The following is a 6,703-nucleotide window of genomic DNA, read 5'->3' as shown; positions in this document are numbered from 1 at the left end:
ACTAACTAAATCAAAGGCAGAAGAGAGATCTAATGAAACCAACAGTAGAGCCTTACCTTGTTCAATAGCGCTATGGCAATCGTTCAGCAAAGAGGCAACAATAGTTTCAGTGGAATATCCTGGACAAAAACCAGATTGCAAAGGGCAGTGGCGTAGCCACAGGTGGGCCTGGGTGGGTCAGGGCCCACCAACTTAGGGCTCAGGCCCACCCAACAGCAGCACACATTTGGTGGTAGCTGGTGGGGATCCCAAGCTCAGCCAGCTGAAGACTTCCCCTTGATGGTAATGAAAACAGTACTCTCCATGATACCGGCACCTGCTCTGTTTTCTGCACATGCCTGCTGCAGACTGAAAAGGTGGAAAGAAGCATTTTCCCACCTGCTGAGATATTTTTTTTGTGTGTGTGGGGGGGGGGGGGGGGGGGGGGGGGGAGGGGGGGGAGAACACTTGGTGCCCACCCACTTCTTGCCTAGGCCCACCCAAAATCTGTAGTTTGGCTACGCCCCTGGAAAAGGGTGAGAAGATTCTGAGTCTCTGAGGCCCAAGGAATGAGAGAGAGAGGATTCTGAGTCTCTGGGGTGCAAGGACTGAGTGTGAAGGAATGATAAGATTCTGGGGATTAAGAATTCAGTGTTAGGATATGCTGAGACTCTGTGGCCTCAGCAGCGAGTGTGAGGGGATGCTGAGACCAGGGCCGGTCTTAGGCAGGGGCGAGAGGAGCAGTCGCACAGGGCCCCGCGCCTCCAGGGGCCCCGTGGCGCTCCCTCCTGCTCCCCACCACTGCCGCGATCTGACTCCTTGCCTCCCCTCCCCTGAGCCGCAGGGTGCCCTCCCGGCACATATCTGAGGCCACCCTGGTGGTATAGTGGAGTCTTCAGGGCAGGAAAGAGGCCCAAGGAATGAGTGTGAAGGGATGCTGAGACTGAGGCCCATGGAGTGAGAAGATGCTGAGTCTCTGAGGCCCAGTGAATTAGATTGAGAGGATTCTGGGGTGTGATGACTGAATATGAGGGATTGCTAAGACTCTGGGGCTCAAGAATTCAGTGTTAGGAGATGCTGTGGCCCAAGCAGTGAGTGTGAGAGGATGCTGAGTCTCTGTGGCAGGATCAGTGAGTGTGAGGGGATGCTGAGACTGAAGCCGAAAGAGTGACTGTGAGGATATTCTGAGGCCCATGGAGTGAGTGTGAGAGGATGCCCAGTCTCTGAGGCTGGATAAGTGAGTGTGAGGGGATGCTGACTGAGGCCTGAGTAAGTATGAGAGGATTCTGAGACTCTGAGGCCCAAGGAGTGAGTGTGAGGATATGCTGAGCCTTTGGGGCTCAAGGAATGAGTGTGAGGGGATGCTGAGACTGAGGCCCATGGAATGTGAGAGGATGCTGAGTGGATTCTGAGTCTCTGGGGTGCGAGGACTGAGTGTGAGGGAACTCTAGGACTCTAAGGCTCAAGAATTGAGTGTTAGGAGATGCTGAGACTCTATGGCCCAAGGAGTGAGTGTGCGGGGATGCTGAGGCCGAAAGAGTGAATGTGAGGTGATGCTGAGACTGTGAAGCCCAAAGAGTGAGTGTGAGGATATGCTGAAAATCAAGGTTCTGAGGCCCATGGAGTGACTATGAGGGGATGCTGAGACTCTGAGGCTGAAGGAATGAGTGTGAGAGGATTCTGAGACTCTGGGATGCAGGACTGAGTGTGAGGGGATGCTGAGACTGTGAAGCTGAAAGAGTGAGTGTGAGGATATGCTGAGAATCAAGATTCTGAGGCCCATGGAGTGTAAGAGGATGCTGAGATTCTGAGGCCGAAGGAATGAGTGTGAGAGGATTCTGAGACTCTGGGATGCAGGACTGAGTGTGAGGGGATGCTGAGACTGTGAAGCTGAAAGAGTGAGTGTGAGGATATGCTGAGACTGAGGTTAGTGCAGTGAGAGGATGCTGAGTGGATTCTGAGTCTCTGAGGTGCGCGGACTGAGTGTGAGGGAACGCTAGGACTCTAAGGCTCAAGAATTGCGTGTTAGGAGATGCTGAGACTCTATGGCCCAAGAGTGAGTGTGCGGGGATGCTGAGGCCGAAAGAGTGAATGTGAGGTGATGCTGAGACTGTGAAGCCAAAAGAGTGAGTGTGAGGTTATGCTGAGATTCTGAGGCCCATGGAGTGACTATGAGGGGATGCTGAGACTCTGAGGCCGAAGGAATGAGTGTGAGAGGATTCTGAGTCTCTGGGATGCAGGACTGAATGTGAGGGGATGCTGAGACTGTGAAGCTGAAAGAAGAGTGAGTGTGAGGATATGCTGAGAATCAAGATTCTGAGGCCCATGGAGTGTAAGAGGATGCTGAGATTCTGAGGCCCATGGAGTGACTGAGGGGATGCTGAGACTCTGAGGCTGAAGGAATGAGTGTGAGAGGATTCTGAGACTCTGGGATGCAGGACTGAGTGTGAGGGGATGCTGAGACTGTGAAGCCAAAAGAGTGAGTGTGAGGATATGCTGAGAATCAAGATTCTGAGGCCCATGGAGTGTAAGAGGATGCTGAGATTCTGAGGCCCATGGAGTGACTATGAGGGGATGCTGAGACTCTGAGGCGGAAGGAATGAGTGTGAGAGGATTCTGAGACTCTGGGATGCAGGACTGAGTGTGAGGGGATGCTGAGACTCCAATGCCGAAAGAGTGAATGTGAGGGGCTATAACTTTGAGACTGAAAAAGCGTTAGGGGATTCTCAGTCTCTGGAGCTCAAAGACTGACCCATGGAATGAGTGCAAGGGGATGCTGACTCTGGGGAGAGGAGGGGAAGTGTATCTCTCCTGTCCTGTCCAATGTATCCTACCTTTTTTTTTTTTCTCTTGCCCTTGTCTCTTCCCCCTCTTTATCTAACTTTCTAAAATCTCGCCCTGTGTCCTGCTTCTAGCCCGGCCGCCTACCTTGCCTTTATTTTTGTTTCCCTTCTCCTCCCTCCCCTTCCCTCCTCCCTTTATTTCTTTGTTTTCCCTTGCCTTTCTTTCCTCTCTCTCTCTCTTTGCCCTGCCCCTCTCTCCCTCCCTCCCTCCCTCCCTCCTTCTGCATCGCTGCCTCCTCCTCCCTCTGACCTGCCGATCAAAGCAGGCGAAGCGGAGGCAGGGGGAGCAGTGACGAGCCGCCACCTGTCAGCTCGGCCACTGCCATCGCCCGGCCAGCGCACACAGCAGCAGAGCAGAAGCCATTCGGATCGCAGCAGCAGCACCATGCCCGAGCTGCCAGCACTTCTCCCGGGACTTTAACTTTCTCCTCCTCCTCCTCATCCCAGGGCTCGCTGCCCCGAGCTGCCAACTCGGCTGGGCTCCGGCTCAAGGTACAGCAGGCTGCTCGCTTGCCTTTCACTGAGGAATGCAGGGGGGGGGGGGGGGGGGGGGGTAGGGGCAGAGCCCGGCCAAAGAAACTGCAAATTGATTGAAAGAGGAAGATCTCCTGCAGCTCAGCCTCTCTCTCTCCTGTTACTGCTGAGCAGCGCCAGGTACAGGGTTGGTGCAGTAGGTGTGTGGGTGCTGATAATGTAGCTGAAGAGGCTGATGTGGTCAGGGAGTGTGGGCACAGAGGGTGGTGGGGCCTGCCGGGGGGGGGGGGGGGGGTTGTTGTGGATATGGAAGGTTATGTGGCCACTGTGGGGTATTCCTCTGAGTATAGACACTGGTGTGCTTTGTGGAAAGGGTGTTGCTGTGGGTAAGTCAGTGAGTGGGGTGTTCCTGTACAGGACTGTACCCAGCTATTGCTGTGCCCTGCGCAGCTCACCTACTGGTGTCCCCCATTCTGCCGGCTTTGACACCAGCAGTGAAAGGAGATGTGGGCTGGGAGCAATTTTTGAACCCCCCCCCCCCCCTCATATTTGCATCCTGTGCAGCAGCCTTGGTATAACACTGGTCCTGTGGGTACAAGCAGAAGGTGATGTGGTCAGTGAGTGGGCGTTTCTGTAAGTAAAGTGTGGTGGGAGTGATGTGGTCAGTAAGTAGACAGAGGGTGATAATATCAGTGAGTGGGGTTTTGCTGTGAGTATGGTATGAAATAGCTAATGGGGTATTGCTGTGAGTGCAGAAAATGATGCAGTGAGTGCTTGCATTCAGCAAAAGGGTTAGTAAACAGCTATTGGAGTAGTGTGGTCAAGAGAGTAATATGGAGTGATATAGGTATTGCTGCAGTTATACAGGGTGAGGCAATAAGGGCAAAGGGGGGGCATTACTGTGGGAAAAGACGTGATGCAGTCAGTAAGTGGAGTGTGCAGCATGTGCTGCGGATACAGGAGGTGATACCATCAGGAAGCACAGGGTACATGGGGTGATATGGTCAGAGACTGGGGTGTTTCTGTGGGTACACGGGGTGATATGATCAGAGACTGGGGTGTTCCTGTGGGTACACGGAGTGATGTGGTCAGTGAGTGGGGCGTTCTTGAGGGTACATGGGGTGATATGATCAGAGACTGGGGTGTTCCTGTGGGTACATGGGGTGATTGTGGTCAGTGAGTGGGGTGTTCCTGTGGGTTCATGGGGTGATATCAGAGACTGGGGTGTTCCTGTGGGTACACGGAGTGATATGGTCAATGAGTGGGGCGTTCTTGAGGGTACACTGGGTGATATGATCAGAGACTGGGGTGTTCCTGTGGGTTCATGGGGTGAGTGGAGGAGTGGTCTAGTGGTTAGGGTGGTGGACTCTGGTCCTGAGGAACTGAGTTCAATTCCCACTTCAGGCACAGCTCCTTGTGACTCTGGGCAAGTCACTTAACCCTCCATTGCCCCAGGTACAAATAAGTACCTGTATATGTAAGCCGCATTGAGCCTGCCATGAGTGGGAAAGCGCGGGGTACAAATGTAACTAAAATAAAAATAAATATGATCAGAGACTGGGGTGTTCCTGTGGGTACACGGGGTGATGTGGTCAGTGAGTGGGGTGTTCCTGTGGGTTCATGGGGTGATATGATCAGAGAGTGGGGTGTTCCTGTGGGTACACGGAGTGATATGGTCAATGAGTGGGGCATTCTTGAGGGTACATGGGGTGATGTGATGATTAAGCAAGGTGTTCCTGTGGGTACACAAAGTGATATAATCAATGACTGAGGTGTTCCTGTGGGTACATGGGGTGGTGTGATCAGTGAATGGGTTGTTAGTGATACTGCTATGTTTCAGTTGATTTTTTAAAAATGTTTTATGCTGTAGAAAGTTGTAAATTACTACAAATTACAATAACTAAATGCAGAGGGTGAAGCAGTCAGCAAGTGGAGTGCTGCTGTCAGTACAGAGATTGATATGGTCAGTCAGTGGAACATGTAATACAGCCACTGAGTGGGTGTTTCACTGGATACAGAGTGGCCGCGTAAGTGTCGGTGAATAAGGATGAATATATTGAGACAGTACAGTAATTTGCGTCATTCCATGTCTTTGTTGGAGACAGGATTACTGGATATTTTCCTTTCACAGGGAACATGTCTATTTCCTCTCTCTCTTGTTTTCTATGACCTGGCGGTTTCTTTTAGATGGGTTTATTTTCTCTTTTGTAAATTGACTTTATTGAGTTCTTTAGAACATCTGCCCATGAAGGGAAATGAAGAGCCGTGTGAGATTTGGATGCTAACCGAAAGGAAACATGCTTCCTGTCCAGAACTCCTCTCCTGGGAGCAGAGCTAATAGAATGGGAAGAGAGAGAGAGAGAGATAAACTGGGAACCCGTGACAGTGCAACAAAAACGAACCTGTGCAGACTGGCTGGGCTGCCTTGCACTTTGTGTGCTGTCATATCCTAGGTTTTCTGTGGAAGAAGGCAAGGCTGCTCGTGCTCTGAAGGAGATCAGCCTTGTGTCCCTGCACCCTTATGCAATGGACAAGCTCATTTCCTCCAGTAGATCCAGGAATTGCTGTGGATATTTTAATGCCGGTACCTTTACACTTGACACTGGCTTCTCTGGCTAGAAGTCATTTGTAACAATGGTGCAGGAAGCTGTTGTGCCTGGTACCATGACCTTTTGGGACTTCTGATTGGAAGAGGCCATTCATAATCCCTGCTGGGCACATGTTTCTTTTCACTGTTGATGCTGTTTCACTGAACAGCACATGTGTATTTATTTGAGTGAATGATGTCTTCAGGTCAACCAGTTAAAGTCCTTCTGAGCTATCCCCTGTTTCCAGGCACTGCACCTTTTCTAGGAGTTACTGAGTACCTCTCGCATAACTGTACTTAAGTGTACTTCGGCAGAGCAGAGGTGGAAAGGGAGGATGACACTCCCCAAATACTCCTGGTGCAGAATTGGCCTTCTTGCTCCCCACCACCACCACCAATACTCTTAAGTTCCCAAACTTAAAAGGCAAACTATGTCTATGACTGGAAATAGGTAAGCTGGATCCTCCAGTTCCCAGACTTTCCACCTTAAAAGCCGCTGAAGCTGCTTTGGATCCATGAGGTGGAAAGCATTGGATCTGAAGGATCTGGTTTCTTCTCCACGCTCAGTTTACTCTTGGTGACCCCTTTTCCCTGGGGCAGAGGTAGAGAAGGGGATGTGTCTCTGCTTCTGCAGTCTTGGTTGTTATCAGGCTTTTACAACATCCCTTTTCTCTATCTCTACTCCAGGGAAAAAAGGACTGCCAAGAGTAAAATGAGCCTGGAGGAGAAAATGAAGCCAGAACCCCCTGGATTCTGTGCTCTCCACTTTAAACGCTGGAGCTGTGATCTGGAGATGCCTTTAGTCGGTGCATGAGTGTGT

The 6,703-nt window shown here is 51.3% G+C and overlaps 1 protein-coding gene across 2 annotated transcripts in view; it reads left to right on the top strand.

Annotated features, from left to right (window-relative positions):
- Positions 1-3,099: 3,099 nt before the first annotated feature.
- The window catches only part of LOC115463478 (semaphorin-3F-like), a 140,874-nt gene continuing 137,270 nt past the window's right edge, over positions 3,100-6,703 (top strand). The window contains exon 1 of one of the 2 annotated variants that reach the window (XM_030194019.1): positions 3,100-3,314. The gene's annotated coding sequence lies outside the window, so the exon portion shown is untranslated. The remainder of the gene's footprint in view (positions 3,315-6,703) is intronic. The other variant, XM_030194016.1, reaches the window with a different exon arrangement.

This window comes from Microcaecilia unicolor, chromosome 2 (genome assembly GCF_901765095.1).
Source record: "Microcaecilia unicolor chromosome 2, aMicUni1.1, whole genome shotgun sequence".
Taxonomy (NCBI): Eukaryota; Metazoa; Chordata; class Amphibia; order Gymnophiona; family Siphonopidae; genus Microcaecilia; species Microcaecilia unicolor.
Note: the sequence above shows the minus strand (reverse complement) of the source record. Positions and strands in the feature narration are given on the sequence as shown.